The sequence below is a fragment of the Miscanthus floridulus genome, chromosome 15 (assembly GCF_019320115.1).
Source record: "Miscanthus floridulus cultivar M001 chromosome 15, ASM1932011v1, whole genome shotgun sequence".
Taxonomy (NCBI): domain Eukaryota; kingdom Viridiplantae; phylum Streptophyta; class Magnoliopsida; order Poales; family Poaceae; genus Miscanthus; species Miscanthus floridulus.
In genome coordinates this window covers 22,864,359-22,879,523 of record NC_089594.1, presented here as the reverse complement: position 1 = coordinate 22,879,523, position 15,165 = coordinate 22,864,359, and the positions used below count along the sequence as shown (strand labels likewise).

The 15,165-nt window shown below is 47.4% G+C and overlaps 1 pseudogene; it reads left to right on the top strand.

Annotated features, from left to right (window-relative positions):
* The first annotated feature begins 460 nt into the window (after positions 1–460).
* Positions 461–11,445, top strand: LOC136508891 (F-box/FBD/LRR-repeat protein At2g04230-like; annotated as a pseudogene).
* The last annotated feature ends 3,720 nt before the right edge of the window (positions 11,446–15,165 follow it).

Sequence of the window (15,165 nt, the reverse complement as noted above, 5' to 3'; positions counted from 1 at the left end):
ATGATGAGATGAACACAGGCATGAACGCTCACTTGGTATGGTAGCGTTGGCCGTTGGCTCTAGATGTCAGTGAACCAAAGAGAAAGAAAGGGGGTTGAGAAAAAATATTGTTGGTTTTTTTTATTGAGAGGGAAGGTTTCGAGGGATTGTGATTTTTTAGAAAGGGAATTGCAGTTGCTCAATCAAGTGATGATGCTCTTAGCTTATTAATAATAGGTATCATTTTTTATCAGTAATTGTAATTACATGATTACAAGAATGGTTGCCCATGACGTCGGCAGCGAGAGCAAGCACCGACTTTTTGTGACGTCGTGCTTTTCGTCCTCACGCCCGCGTCATCAGTCGGCAGATCGGTCGGTTTTGAGATGTGATTTGGGGATTCGAGTTGCACGAGCGGAAATTTCATTCTTATGCGTTCCATCCTGTTCTGGTTACTGGATCAGATTGGCGAGGTCGGGAGTGCAATCTCCAATCCATCAAGATGCCGTCGCCTCCGGCACCGGGTGCCGAGGGGGATGCCACTGCCAGCACAAGCAAGCGCCGCCGCAGCTCGGACCCCGGATGGGCGTCGCTGCCCGAAGATCTGGTCCGCCTGGTCGCGTCGCGGTTACTGGCCGCGGGCGACCTGCTGCTGGACTACGTCCGCTTCCGGGCCGTCTGCCGCGGCTGGCGGTCCGGCACGGACTCCCCGCGCGGCCGCGACGTGACGGACCCGCTGTTCCACCCGCGGCGCTGGATGATGCTCCCTGAGGGCCACGGCCTCTACCCCGGCCACTCCGGCCTGGGCGGCTACGCCAGTTTCCTCAGCCTCGACACGGGGCGCATGGTGCGCGGCCGGATCCCGCTCCTCCAGGACACTGCGCCATCGACTCCGTCGACGGCCTCCTGCTGCTGCTACGGGACCTGTACAACGACAGCGCCGTCCGCCTCCTCCACCCTTTCACCGGCGACGTCACCGAGCTGCCACCGCTTGGCCCCCTCCTCCCGCAACTGGGCACGGTGCTGCTTAGCTGCCCTGCGCCCTACAGGCTCAAAAAGCTCACGAACATGGCGTGTGCTGCTGCTTCCTTCGGCACTCGAGGAGGAGGAGGAGCCATCACCATCGTGCTTGCACTTCATCAGGTACACCGTGTGGCCTTCGCTTCTTCCCTGGACGAGCAATGGACTCTGGCAAGCTGGCCATTGCCGTCATGCCACACACCTTTCCCGTTCAGAGGCAAGCTGTACATCCTGCATACTCCTAGTCAGTTCATGTGGCAAAAATGTACACCAGGTTCTCCAGATTGATCCACCAGTTCAGGATGGGGCAACCTCATCAGGCTTTTCGCTGAAACCGCCCAGACTGATTGCCACAATCCCTGTATGCAATCTTCTACTGCCAACGTGTCTGGTGGAATCTGATTCGAACATCCTGCTGATTGGCCACAAGGATTCATCTATGTCGCGGATTTTGGTTTACAAACTTGCAGACCTTGTGCAGCAAAGGTTCCTCCCAATGAAGAGCATCGGAGACAATTGTTTGATTGTTGGAGAGAGGAGCATGAGTGTCTCCTCTAGGGTGCTGCCTACCGTTGAGGGTGACAGTGTTATCCATATACGTTCAAGTTCAGTACAACCAGCCTATGTTGCGGAATACCATCTCATCAGTAGTGACACCGTGTCACCGGCGATTGATGATTGCAGCCTGTATGGCCGTGCACAGGGACCTAGCGACCTTGTTCACTATGGCCTTGTTTAGATGCAAAAAATTTTGCAAAATGACCACTGTAGCATTTTCGTTGTTATTTGGCAATTAGTGTCTAATCATAGTCTAATTAGGCTTAAAAGATTCGTCTCGTGGATTTCGTCTAAACTGTGTAATTAGTTTTATTTTTTATTTATATTTAATGCTTCATGCATGCGTCCAAAGATTCGATGTGACGGAAAATATGAAAAATTTTGCAAAATTTTTGGGGAACTAAACTGGGCCTATCTCTTCAGCTGCCGCACCTGTAGCTTATGGTATGTAGATCAGTAGATGTATTTATTTATTTATTTTTATTTTTTTGCAACGTTATCCTTCCTACTGTCATTTGTTTCTGTTTAATTAGGCTTAGCTATTAATTATAATTTTCATGTGTCTTGTAGGAACAGAGGAATAGTATACAGAAGGAAGCCACAAGGTGGGTTCCGTACGAGGTGAAGAGCATGTGCCAGGATGAGGTAACTCTCCTACATCGCTTGTTAGTTATTTCCTTTACAATACGATTGTACGACAATGCACAAGTTTTGGGCACAAAACTTTTTAATCCTGCCTAGCTGATGTTGTTCCACAACCCCGATCAGTCAATCCTCATGGTAAAAAAGATCTGTTATCCATCAACGCCAATCAACAGATCCTTCCGCAGATCTACAAAAAAATCCAAATTTCTGATATGTTAGTTCTCATGACACTTGCAATCCCTTCTTTCAAACAATAATCCAGTTTGAAAAAGAAAATTGTACTCTGACAATGCATACTTATATATGCTTGGGTGCTTTTTGGCGGTCATGCTATGTTATCTTTAGTTGTGAGTTGAAATTTGCTTCATCGCTTATACATATAACATTCTTTGGATCACACTTAAGGCCTATTTTTGAAGGGGGGATTGGGATCCAAATCCTTTGTTTATACTTCAAAATCGGAGTTAATCCTAAAGATTCATGGCATAATCCCTCTCTTCCTAAAGCCTTTACATGCTACTTCCTGTATCAGCATCTCCAGAGTACTATGGTAGTCGGAGATATATGTCAAGCAATATATTATCCTCAGTTGATGAACATTTTCCATTAGACTGCACATAAAACACTTATATTTAGGATTTAAAAATGTTTCAATTCATATCATAGGGACTGTTTTGTTTTTCAGGGCCAGGACATTTTTTCCGTTGCTCTGGTGCTATTTCTTCTCCTTCTTCTTCCCTTTTTTTGTTTTTTATATTATATTTGTTTATATGGTCGTTGTTTCCTCTGTAGAAATTTATTAATTTTTACTGGACTTTTAGATTGGAGTTGTTTATTCTTCATATGTTTAGATAATAAGCTATATGCTGTAATAACTGACAAGATGAATCAATATGCCACAAATATGTGATAAAAAGGGGACTTGCATATATTAGTTTGCCTTCCTCGAAAATCCACTAATAACAGGAACCTAGCGGACGTTGTGTACAACCCACTAATACTCTCTCTATTCTAAATTATAAGATGTTTTAGTTTTTCTAGGTACATAACTTTTGTTATATACTTAAATATGCACTATGTCTAGATATATAACAAGGGTGTATTTGATTTGATGACAAGGGTGGATGGAATATGACCATCCATGGATTTCGATATAGATGTCCATGTTGTTTGTTTGGTTGGATGGATGAGACGAGCCATTTTTCTGTTTGGTTAGATGGATGAGAGTGCATGGGATGAGAATACTTGACTAATTATATCTATTATTTAAAAATAATAACAACTAATTATACTCTAATAAATATGCACCGACACTAATCTTGTCATTATAATCACTAATTAAAAATAAAATATGTTAATTGGCACTATACTACTCTAATTGTCACATAAAACATGCGCTAATCAACATGTGGATATCCTCATCCGTCAGATTTTTGAGGGCCAAGATATCTAGCATTTACCTAGAATATTCCCTGTTGTGGATATCCAGGTTCAGTTTGTCCATCCAACCAAACACCCTGTATCCATGAATATCCATGTCCCATCCATGGATATCCATGGAACTAAACACACCCTAAAATCAATGTATCTAGAAAAGCCAAAACATGTTATAACTTAAATGGGAGAGTATTAGTTTACGCTATATCACTAATTGTTGGCACACATAGCTTTCAATTTTTATATGGTGCTTTCCTGAAGTTGTATCAAGGACAAATTATGTAATCCGTGTTGCTAGGGTTTCTATACATATATTGTTACAAATACAATTTTCTAATTGTGCTATGTTAATTCAAACAAAAAATTATCTGGTGAAATCAAGCTTGTGTTGCAAATCTAGACGATTATTTGTAGGGAAGGGCTACCGCCCGAACATCCCGACGGGGGCTAGCGTTCGGACGCCTGCGTCTCACGCTTGCTTCACGTGGGGGCCCGCGCCGCTCCGTGTCCCATGCCCGCTTGAAAGGATCTAACAATTCCTAGAGGGGGTTGAATAGGCGTATCTAAAAATTAACTACAAATACTAAGTTCAAATTTGTCAGTCAATGTCGGAAGTCCCGACAGTTTGGGTCGGAACTCCCGACATCGTCAGAAGTTCCGACACAAACTATCAGAAGTCCCGACGCCTACGTGAACTAGAAAAGCACTACCAAATTTAACTTTGCGGATAAATAATCTTACAACCCCACTTCCTAGTGGTTTGGTTAAGATGTTGGGTCACTCCCTTGACGTCGAAATGCCTTCAAACCGTAGATCAAGTCCAAACCCTAAAATAAAATTCGGGAGAGAGAGACAAACAAATACAAGTAATCTGGAGCAAACACAACAACAAGCATATGGGACACAAGGATTTATCCTGAGGTTCGGCAACCCCACAAAGGAGCTCCTACGTCTTCATTGTTGAGGTGACCACAAAGGTCGGAGTCTCTTTCACCTCCTTGCCTCTCTAAAAGCAACCACAAAGATCACTTGAGCTTTCCACTAAGAAATCAAGGGTAATACAAACTTTCTAAGGCTCTTCCACAAGTTGGAAGCTCTTGGACAACGTCTAGCCAGCTAGGGGCAAAGCTCTAAGAGTAATAGACGCAAATTCAACCGGCTTGACGAAGAAATCAAGTGCTCAAGCTTGCCAAAGTGATTCTCACTTAATCCAAACTTCTTTCACTCAAAACCCTAGGGGAATCGAAGATTGGAGCAAAGAGGATAGGAGAGGGGTGCCTTGAATGCTCGGGAGATGTTTTGGACGAAGGTTGGTGAGCAGTGAATGAGTGGATGATGGTTAGAAGTGAGGAGGGGGCTATTTATACTCACAGTAGAAATCTAACCGTTCAGATCTACGTCGGAAGTCTCGACGCAGATCTTAGGACTTCCAACATTAATAGAAAACATTGTTGACGTAGGGTTAAAGTTCGCACGAGCAAGTCAATGTCGGAACTCCCGACAAACGCCAGGACTTCTGATTGTCGGGACTCCCGATGTACGTTGGGACTTTCGACGGGCGCAGTTAGTCGGCCAGCAAAACCCCAGGTGTCGGGACTCCCGACCTGGGTCAGGACTCGTTGGGACTTTCGACAGCCATGGTCACCGTGCAGCCTAAGTGACTGGACGTCAGGACTTCCGACGTGAGTCGTGACTTCCGGCATATGTCGGGACTTTCGACAACAACAATCACTGAAAAATATTCTACGTACTCGTGGAGTGCTAGAGTGTTTCTCTTTTAATTTTATTTTTATGCTTGAGCACTCTATCTTTCTCAGACCAACTAAGTTTGCATCCCTCTTTATAGTGTGGCGGATCCTAAACTCAAAAGTAAAATATAAAACCCTTGGATAGTGCTTTGAGTTCGTCTGCCTTTACAACTTCAAGAATTGAGGGATACCATTTCATCTTTATCAACTCTTTGAATTTTTCATGGGACTAATAGCTGCGACATATCTCATTAAGATCACATTAGTTCCTAATTTAAATGTCATCAATACACCAAAACCCACATAGGGGGCAAATGCACTTTCACCGCTCCATGTCCCGCGCCGCTCCATGTCCCATGCCCGCTCCATCTCGATCTACGCCTGCACGGTTTTCCGCGCCTGTCGCTCGTGCCCCTCCACACCCACGCGCATGCAGGTGGGTCCAGCAACTATAGCAGGCGACTGCTGCAGATGGGGTCCACTGCGACATCAGATCTTCTTTTGCAACATTTAGAGGAAACATTTACAACATACGTCCAAAACTGTTGAAACACTTGCAATATATGTCTGAAACATGAGGGAAACACGTGTTGAAAACATATGCAATATCCACATGAAACACTTGCAACATAAGTGTGAAACATATGCAACACCTAGATAAAACACTTGCAACATAAGTGTGAAACATATGCAACACCCAGATAAAACCCCGTGCAACATCCGTCTGAAACAGCTGAAACATTTGAAATAGACGCTTGCAACATACGTGTATAGCTATTGCAATATATGTAACATTCCGATCTACTTTTGCAACATCCGCATGAAACACTTACAATATGCATATGAAACACCTCAAACACTTGAAATATACGCTTGCAACACGTGCTTGTGAACATCTGAGGAAGAAAGGGAGCGTGAGGTGTAGTGGAGAAGCCCGCTCCAGGTCTGGCCACTCTATATCTCGTGATGTCGCGAGCTGAGTTCGAGCGTCGCGAAGACGCCGGCGTCGACAGCGGCCGTGCCCTCCTGGTAGGGAACGGCGGTGTCGGTAGCACCTCAATGTTGCAAGGGACGGGTCATGGCTCATAGGGGCAGGGGCCGGGCACGACGCGACGAGGCGGAGTGGGTGCGACAGGGGATGGAGCACGGTGCGCCGCGTGTCGTAGCTCGACGCGGGATAGGGGCACCGCACGCGAGGTGGCTTCGGGTGAACGGACGGCGCGGTGAGCGCCGCAACGAGCGAAGCGAGGAGTTGGGGATTTCTGTCGGATGTCGCAATGTAGATGGAGTAGATAGAAGAGAGAACGTAGATGGGTCTGTTGGGCTGGTTGCTGTGCTAGAGCGAGCACGGAGCAGAGTGTCTGATTTTTTTTTTAAGATTGTGGGTGTATCTTCTTTAGCATTACCCGTATATTCCAATGGTATATTGATTTAATTGGTGCACTGGTCCAAGCCCAATGAGAAAAATCGCCTGATCAGATGCTCAACCCATTCTTGAATTTCGCAGGGCCCAGCGGCCTAGGCCGCCACCGTCGCCGTGACCCTCGACCCGCGTCGCATCGCGGCGCCCTCGCCTGTACCACCTCCCCTGCATGCACCGACCATAGTTGGTCATGCAGCCCGAGCCCGTCGGCCCGGCATGGAGGCTAGCGGGCCCGGGCTGGCCTGGCTCAGAGTTGCAGGCCGTGCCTGGGCCTTACCCCAGGCACGTGGGCCGGCACGACACGGCCTGCTACAGTCGAGCCGGTCCGCTAGCGGCCCAGCCTGCGACCTCCCAGGCCTCCCCGCGCCCCCAGCTCACCTCCCCGGCTCCCCCCCTAACCCTATCTCATTTCCCCAATTCCCTGTATCCCTGGTCGCCGACGCCGTCCCCCTTTCCCCAGCCACGAGCAGCATCGGCCATCAGCTTTGCCTCCCCCTGTCCTCTCCCAGGCATCTATACCCTCTCCCTCTCTACGGCGCGCTCGGCACCACGCGCCCGCGCCTCGCCCTTCTCCGCTCCGCTCCTCGCCCTTGCGACCTCCCTCTCCGCTTCGCTCGGCCATGCACCGCGCCCCTCCTCCCTCCTCGCGACCTCCCTCCTCCATCTCTCCAGACAGTGGTGGCGGCGGCGCTACCCTCCCCCACCCTCTTTCTCCCCTCTCCCTCAGATTCGGCGAGCAGCCAGCGATGGTGGCACCCTCTTCCTCAGATCCGGCGAGCTAGCGACGGAGGCACCCTCCCCCACCCTCTCCCTCAGATTCGGCGAGCCCAAGGCAGTCCAGGCGGTGGCATCTGCTGCGAGCGCGCTCACTGGTGGCGGATCTAGGGTTCAAGCGCACGCAACCGTCTTCCTCCCGCGCGTGGCGTCCCCGCGCAGCCCCACCTCCAGGGCGAGCGCGCCAGCGGCAGCGGCCGCCTCCCGTGGCGCCCTGCCTCCTGCTCTCCCCTTCCCTCTCTTGTGGGCCTCGGGCTGGCACGACCTGTGAAAATAGCCGTGCCTCGCGGCCCAGCCCGACATGAAAATTGGCCCATTGGGTCGTGCTTGGGCCGGAGGCCATGCCCGTGGGCCAGTGAGGCACGGCGTGCCGTGCCGGCCCGTTGGCTATCGGGCCGTGCTGGCACGGGCCCGTGCCGTGCCGGACCGGGCCGGCCCGTTGGCCATATATAGCACCGACCCATCGGAAAGATAGCAAATTTTGCCTGCGCGGCTTTTCGGCCGAAGGTTTCTACATTTCCCTCTCCAAAAAAGATCGGAAAAAGGGCGCGCATTGCACAATCTGGCGGGAAAGGAAAGCACGCCTGCCATCAGCAGCAAAATCTTCGCTCCCCTTCCCCCTCTTTCCTCTCATTCCTCCCCTCCTCCCATGGACCAGGAACGCACGCCGCCGTCGACGAAGAGGGCAAGGAGCTCGCCTCAGCAAGCCGGCGCCGACGCTGGCGCGGAAGACCGGCTCGGCGGGCTCGACGACGCCACCCTCCACGCCATCCTCGTCCGCTTGCCGCTCCGCGACGCGGCGGCCACGGTCGTGCTCTCCCGCCGCTGGCCCCGCGTCTTCGCCACGCTCCCGCGCCTCGTCTCCGCCCCGCCACCTTCAACCGCCGCGGCTTCGCCGACGAGGGCGACGAGGACCAGACACGCTGGATGCGCGCCCTCCGCTGCGTCCTCGACCGCCGCGCCGAGATCGACTGCAGATTCATGGGCCTCTACGGCGAGTGGTTTCCCTGGGTCTTCCGCGAGCTCTGCGGGAGCGGCGGGCTCCAGCATCGCCAACACCGACTACAAAGAGTGCTACGCGCTGCCCGACGCTGTGTACACCTGCACGACGCTCACCTCGCTGGACCTCTACAATTGCCGGCTCCAGGTGCCGAGCAGGGCCACTGCGGTGGCCCTGCGCGCCCTGCAGTCGCTCCGCCTCCGCAACGTGGTCGCGAGGGACAGCGACATCCGTCTCATCATCTCCCGGTGCTCGGCCATAGAGCGTCTGGAGATCCATGACATCCACATGGCGCGAAACATCGTCATACGCGCGCCGTGCCTCAAGAAGTTAGACATCTACTCGTATCGCCCGCTCTGCATCTCCCTGAAGAAGGCAAGGGCACAGCCACTGAATATGGTGAGGCTGAGCCTCTCCTACGGCTACCCTGAGCATTCTTGGAGCCTCCACGACACCATGGACACCAACAGGGAGTACTCCATTCATGAAATCGAGGAGATGCTTGATTACAAGAAGATGGCTGAGAGGGAGCACAAGCAGACAGATGAGATCAAGAACATGGAAACATTCCTCAGTGCACTCAGCTGCAACAAGACGCTCCAGTTGCACTTATCGACTGAATACTCCCAGGTTAGTTTGTTTTGGCTCAGTGTGCATCTTTTTGGCTCGCTAACTACTCACATCATTTAGTGTGGTCATGTTAAATTGCAAGGTGAAAAATTTTATACTTACATCACAGCTTCCACGATGATGAGATAAAAAAAAACAAGTCTTTTATCATACTCTATTGCTTGTCATAATTCCTCCATTTTTCTTGCAATGATAGCATATCACACTTCATTTTAATGTGTGCTACTGTCATGCATCCTTCACTATTGGCACTTGGTATTTCAAGGTTGTCCCATCTCACCACAAAACTATTGTGGATAGCTCAAGGATGGTACTAGTTAATGTTGGAATAACATACACTTAGAGCAACTCCAACAGCTTGGCTATTCTTGTGTTGGATGCTATTTTAGAATTTGTATAGTAAAAATTAGGCTCCAATAGATCTGTTATCTGGCTTTGTAAAATAGGAAGTTGGCTATCCCTTGATTTTAGGTGGCCATATAAAGCCAACCACGGATGCTAGCTATCTGAAAGATGAGAAATAGCAAGCCTGTTGTAGACCTCTTCTTTTTTAATGAGTTTTCTATTTTACAAAATGGCTAAACTATATAATTTGGCTACTAATTTTAACCCAGCTGTTGGAGTTGCTCTTACAATCTATATACTGTTGTAGAAGAGAAGAGATGACATATCTACAAGTACCAGATTTGAGCCCTGAATTGTTGTAATTGTTACTTGCTCATCAATGGCTCATTACAATGAAAATCTTTTAGTTGATCAAGGGCAGGCTGCTATCCAATAAAATCTAATCTTGTCACATATATATCAAGGTATATAGATTTGAGAAATATATGGGAGACACATCTTTTTGATATGATAATTCAGAATAATTTACTTAAGATTCCCCTTTTTGGTATAAGAAGTATGTTGAAGCACTTCCTGTTGGAATTTCATCGTGCATAAGCCATTGGCTTGGACTTGTTTGTTGTTGCTTGTGATCAGTCCTACTATGGAGAAGAACGTGGTGGTAGTTGTGTTGGTGAGTCTAGCATCCCACCAGATCATCAGCGTATGTTCACTGTATTTATTACTTGAGGATTGGTATTTCTTGCAGATGATATATCTTTTTCCAGAGAATATCTAACTTTTAAGTTTAGAAATTAGTCCTCAGCGTATATTCATGTATAGTCCATATTTGGCTAGTACAGTATCATGTAAAATATAGTACATGCAGGGCGTCTGGCTTTGCTGTTTCTATTCTCATATAATAAAATTCGAGTTTTGATTTTTTTTTCTTCTTCTATGCAGTTTGTAATAATCCTAGCAATGTCCAATGTTTAGGCTAGTCTATCTCTGTTCTAGGACTAACACTTGATTCAGTTCACATGACAAGAATTGAGTAGTGCAATAAAGCATAGTCATTGGAAACCTATTCAAATGATCTTTTTCACAATACAAAGTAGTTTACAGAAGGTGCAAACTTTCATCTATTTGTGTTTTGATTAGGTTTTGAGCATGGCCAAGGCTTCAACATTGATGAGTTTGCCAAAGAAAAAGTACCTACTTGGCTTGAAATCACTCAGCCTTACTCTGGATCACAATCATGAAACTCTTGCTTCCTTAGTTTCATGCTTGCTGTACAGCTCCCCCAACCTCAAGGATCTCAGAATCATTGTAAGTCCTAGACAGCTGATGCTTTCCATTCTGTTATATTTCCTGTTAACTGCTCGTAAAATAGTTCACCTTTGTGTTATCAGGAGCTTCGGCATCTGGGAAGCCCTGTGCCCTTAGCTGCGGAGGTTTGGGAGAAGCAGATAACTGCAGACGGATTTCTGTATCACCTGTCAAGTGTCACCTTCTACACTGATTCGCTCTTGGAAGGCCATCCTTGTGGGGGCATTTGCAAGTTCCTGGTGATGAACGCGAGGGTCCTCAAAAGAATGAGCATCGTGTACCATCATTCGCAGGTCAAGCCGGAGCATGCAGCCAAGCTTGAGGCAGCCCGAAGGGAACTCCGTCTCTGGCCCAGGGCTTCTGCGGATGTGCTGCTGGAGTTGACTCCTGTGGATCGTTTCCCATGGTTCTGAGGGGCGAGGTCGCTGATCCATTACTCATATGCAAATCCTGCTGCTTTTGTTCTACATGTTCTATGCCTCTCATGAACTCTGTTCCATTACTCACTTGCAAATCCTGGAGCTTTTGTTCTTCATGTGCTATGCCTCTCATGAACTCTGTTTTACTCTAAAAAATGTAAACACCACATGCTAGGCACCATAACTTGTTTGTGGGGATGGATTGGAAGTCTGAATCTGCACTTTGGTGCAAGTTATATTTGCCCTTGTTAGTAGTACACTAGTACCAGTACTTGTTAGTATCACCTATCGGATTCCGTAAACTGGGCTCTTTTTTTTTTGAATGGACAATCGGGTTGCCTTTGACCAACCAGTATCAACAAAATGATATAATAAGGTGCTCGAGGGTTGTTTTGCAAAATATTTTGTTTTTGGAAATCCATGAGGTGTACAGATGTAGCCAATCTTGTTCTTTTGGAAGCCATGTATTGCTAGAAAAAAAAAAGCATTTTATGGTTTTACACTTTAACCATGGGCCCTTTTTCTTTATAAATTGTGTTTTTTCATGTCTTTAGGTTCTAAAACTACGGTCTCTTAACATAAAAATTTCTTAGAACTATGACCTCCAAATAAGTCTTAATAAGAGTAATCTACAGCCAACGCAACTTTCCTCTGCATTTTCCATCATCTTCAAATTCGTGGCTGTCACCAGCATCCCTCTCCTGCTCAACTACAACTAGAAGGGTTTTAGTGGCGGAGCTCCATCTAAGCAAGAGAAGGAGAGCTGTGATTTAGGGCCTGTTTAGCATGACTCCAACTCTAAATAGAGTAGCTCCACTCTAGAAATCCAAGTGGAGCTGGTTCTGAGTGGAGTTGAGCTGTCTGACGGAGGTGTTTGGCAAGAAGGGTACTCTCAGCTCCAGAATGGTGTTTTTATCAGTGTGGATTGCCCACTTTGCCCTTGGTTGACATGAGTGTACTTCAATGATGTGTCCAGCAGCAAAACAAGCATGTGAATTAAATTAAAGTACCAACATATTACAAGATAATCATGTCCAACCAAATAATCCGAGATACAAGTCCATAGTTTGAAAATATGATTACATTAATTCCAAGCTAATGCGATACAAGTCCATAGTTTGAAAATATGATTGCATTAATTCCAAGCTCATGCGACGGATGTAGCCAAAGAAAGTATTGCTAAATGAGTCCATAGTCACAAAGCTTGATTCCGAAGTGGATCCATCAGAGGCATGTTGAGACACAACATATTTGTTGTACCTTTCCGAGATGGTCGGCACATAGTTCGGATCTCGATCAAAATTATCAAAGTCCACATCCCCACTAGCATGCTCACGTATGAAATTGTAGAGAACCATGGTAGCAGCTACAACCTTCTTTTGTGTGAGCATGGAATAGGAAGGCATCTTATAAAGAATTTGTCACTTCATCTTTAACACTCCAAATGAACGGTCAATAACATTACGAATAGATGAATGAATCCGGTTGAACTTCTCTTTTGAAGTATATAGTTCCATACCTCGATACCACTCAGGTAAATGATACCTTTCACCTTTGTTTGGAGCTAGGTAACCTGGACGATTAGGATAGCCCGCGTCCACAACATAGTACTTGTCTGCACATATGAAAAAATAGCATAAGAATTTGAGGTACAGTACACTAGAATTTGAGGTACAGTACACTAGAATTTGCCGCTCTCTTGCCACTGCCAGGGGAAGGTGTAACCTCATCTACCTCCTCACCTTATGTCGCACCTTGTGCTGCACCTTCTTCATCTTGGGCTGGTTCTTGTGTTGCACTATCAAGTGTAGGTGCTGCAGCCATTGCAGCATTAGCGGCACAAGGGGACCTGAAAGCATCTAGGCCCCTAGTTGGGTTTCGGTGATTAATGACAATACAAGATTACTATGACTAACGTGTGTTTTGCAGAGGCAATTAAGTTAGGTCATGGTAATGAAGATCAATTGGGCAATCAAGGTTGTCATGCCCCTACGATGGAAATCGTTTCGATTTTCAAAGGATGGACGACAAGGTTAAGGATGACTAGTTCTAAGTGTCGATTGGAGTTGGAGAGACACTTAGAGTAGTTTAGGACTTTGTTTTTCCTTTGGTCGTACTATTAAGGGGGATATGGACGGGTAGCTTGACCTAGGTGAGTCTAGTGAGTTAGGTATGGTGCACACTTATTAAAACTAGCACTAGGTAGCTCCACAACAGCCCTATGATCCTATGGAGCAAACTTCATTCACATATGTTCGAGAGTTGGAAGTGAACGGAGGGTCAAATGCTGACCGGACGCTGGCTCCGGTGCGACCGGACGCTGGCCGTAGGGTCCGGTCAGTTTATTTGATCAAGAGTCTGAGTTCGGTGCGACCGGACGCTGGAGTGGTCAAGTGACCGGACGCTGAGAGGCAGCGTTTGGTCGACTCCAGTAAGGTTCTAGAGAAGGGAATCTGCGACTGGACGTGTCCGGTCAGTGCTGACCGGACCCTAGGGGTTCAGCGTCCGGTCGAGTACAGTAAGGTTCCAGTGAGGGTTTAATGCGACCGGACGCGTCCGGTCAGTAGTGACCGGACCCTGCCAGCGTCCGGTCAACACATTATCACTGGAATGCGGGTTGAACTGACCGGAGCGTCCGGTCAACCTGACCGGAGCGTCCGGTCACCCCGCAGAAGCTCATAACGGTTCGTTTTTTAGGCTGCCTTATAAATAGAAGCTCCACTCGTGTGTAGAGTCACTTTTACTCATTCCAATGGCTGAGAGACACGTTTGTGAGTACTAAGAAGAGCAAGGTCCTAGTGAGGTGATTGAGATTCGTGAATCCAAGAGAGTAGCCTCATTAGTGAATCATGAGTAGCCAAGTGTGCATCCATCTTCTCATTAGGCTTCGCATGGTCAAGTGAGAGTTCGTGCTTGTTACTCTTAGTGATCGCCATCACCTAAACGGCTTGGTGGTGATTGGGAGCTTGGTGATCACCCGGCGGAGCTTGTGGGTGACCCAACTCAAGTTGTGAGCGGCTTTGGGTGATTCGCCGCGACGGAGTGTCGAAGAATCAACCTGTAGAGAGCACTTGATCCTTGCGTGGATCAAGGTGGAGCTACACCCTTGCGCGGGGTGCTCCAACGAGGACTAGTGGGGAGTGGCGACTCTCCGATACCTCGGCAAAACATCGCCGCGTTCCTCTCTCTCCATTTACTTTGAGCAATTCAATACTTGTTTTTACATTCATAGAATTGCCATGCTAGAGTAAGTTTGGAACATAGGTTGCAAGTCCGTTGTGCGTTAGATCAATAGAAACACTTTTCTAGGCACAAGGGGTTAATTGGGCTAACCGTAGGATTTGATTACTGCAAGAAAATTTAGAATTAGCCCAATTCACCCCCCCCTCTTGGGCATCTTGATCCTTTCAATTGGTATCAGAGCCGCGTGCTCACATTTTTATGCTTAACCGCTTAGAGCAAGATGTCTCACGGGGATGGACCTTCTCCTATCTTTGAGGGAGATGACTTTCCATATTGGAAAATCCATATGGAGGCGTACTTAGAAGCTCTAGACGTTGGTATTCTTAGAGCCGCCTCACAAGGCTTCCCAAAACCTTGGGATGCTACTAACCTACAAGGCGATGAGGTTAATTATGAAAAATGGAATGCAAAGGCTCGCAACACCATCTTTAGAGGCCTTTGTAAAGATGTGTTCAACTGCGTAAGGAACCACAAAGACGCCCATGCACTATGGTCGGATGTTTGTGCGCTCCATGAGAGAACCAAGAGTGAGCGTGAGGAACGCTATCATCTTGTGATTAAAAAGCTAAATTCATTTGAGATGCTTCCCAAAGAATGTGCTAATGAGATGTATTCACGTTTGAATATTCTTGTAGA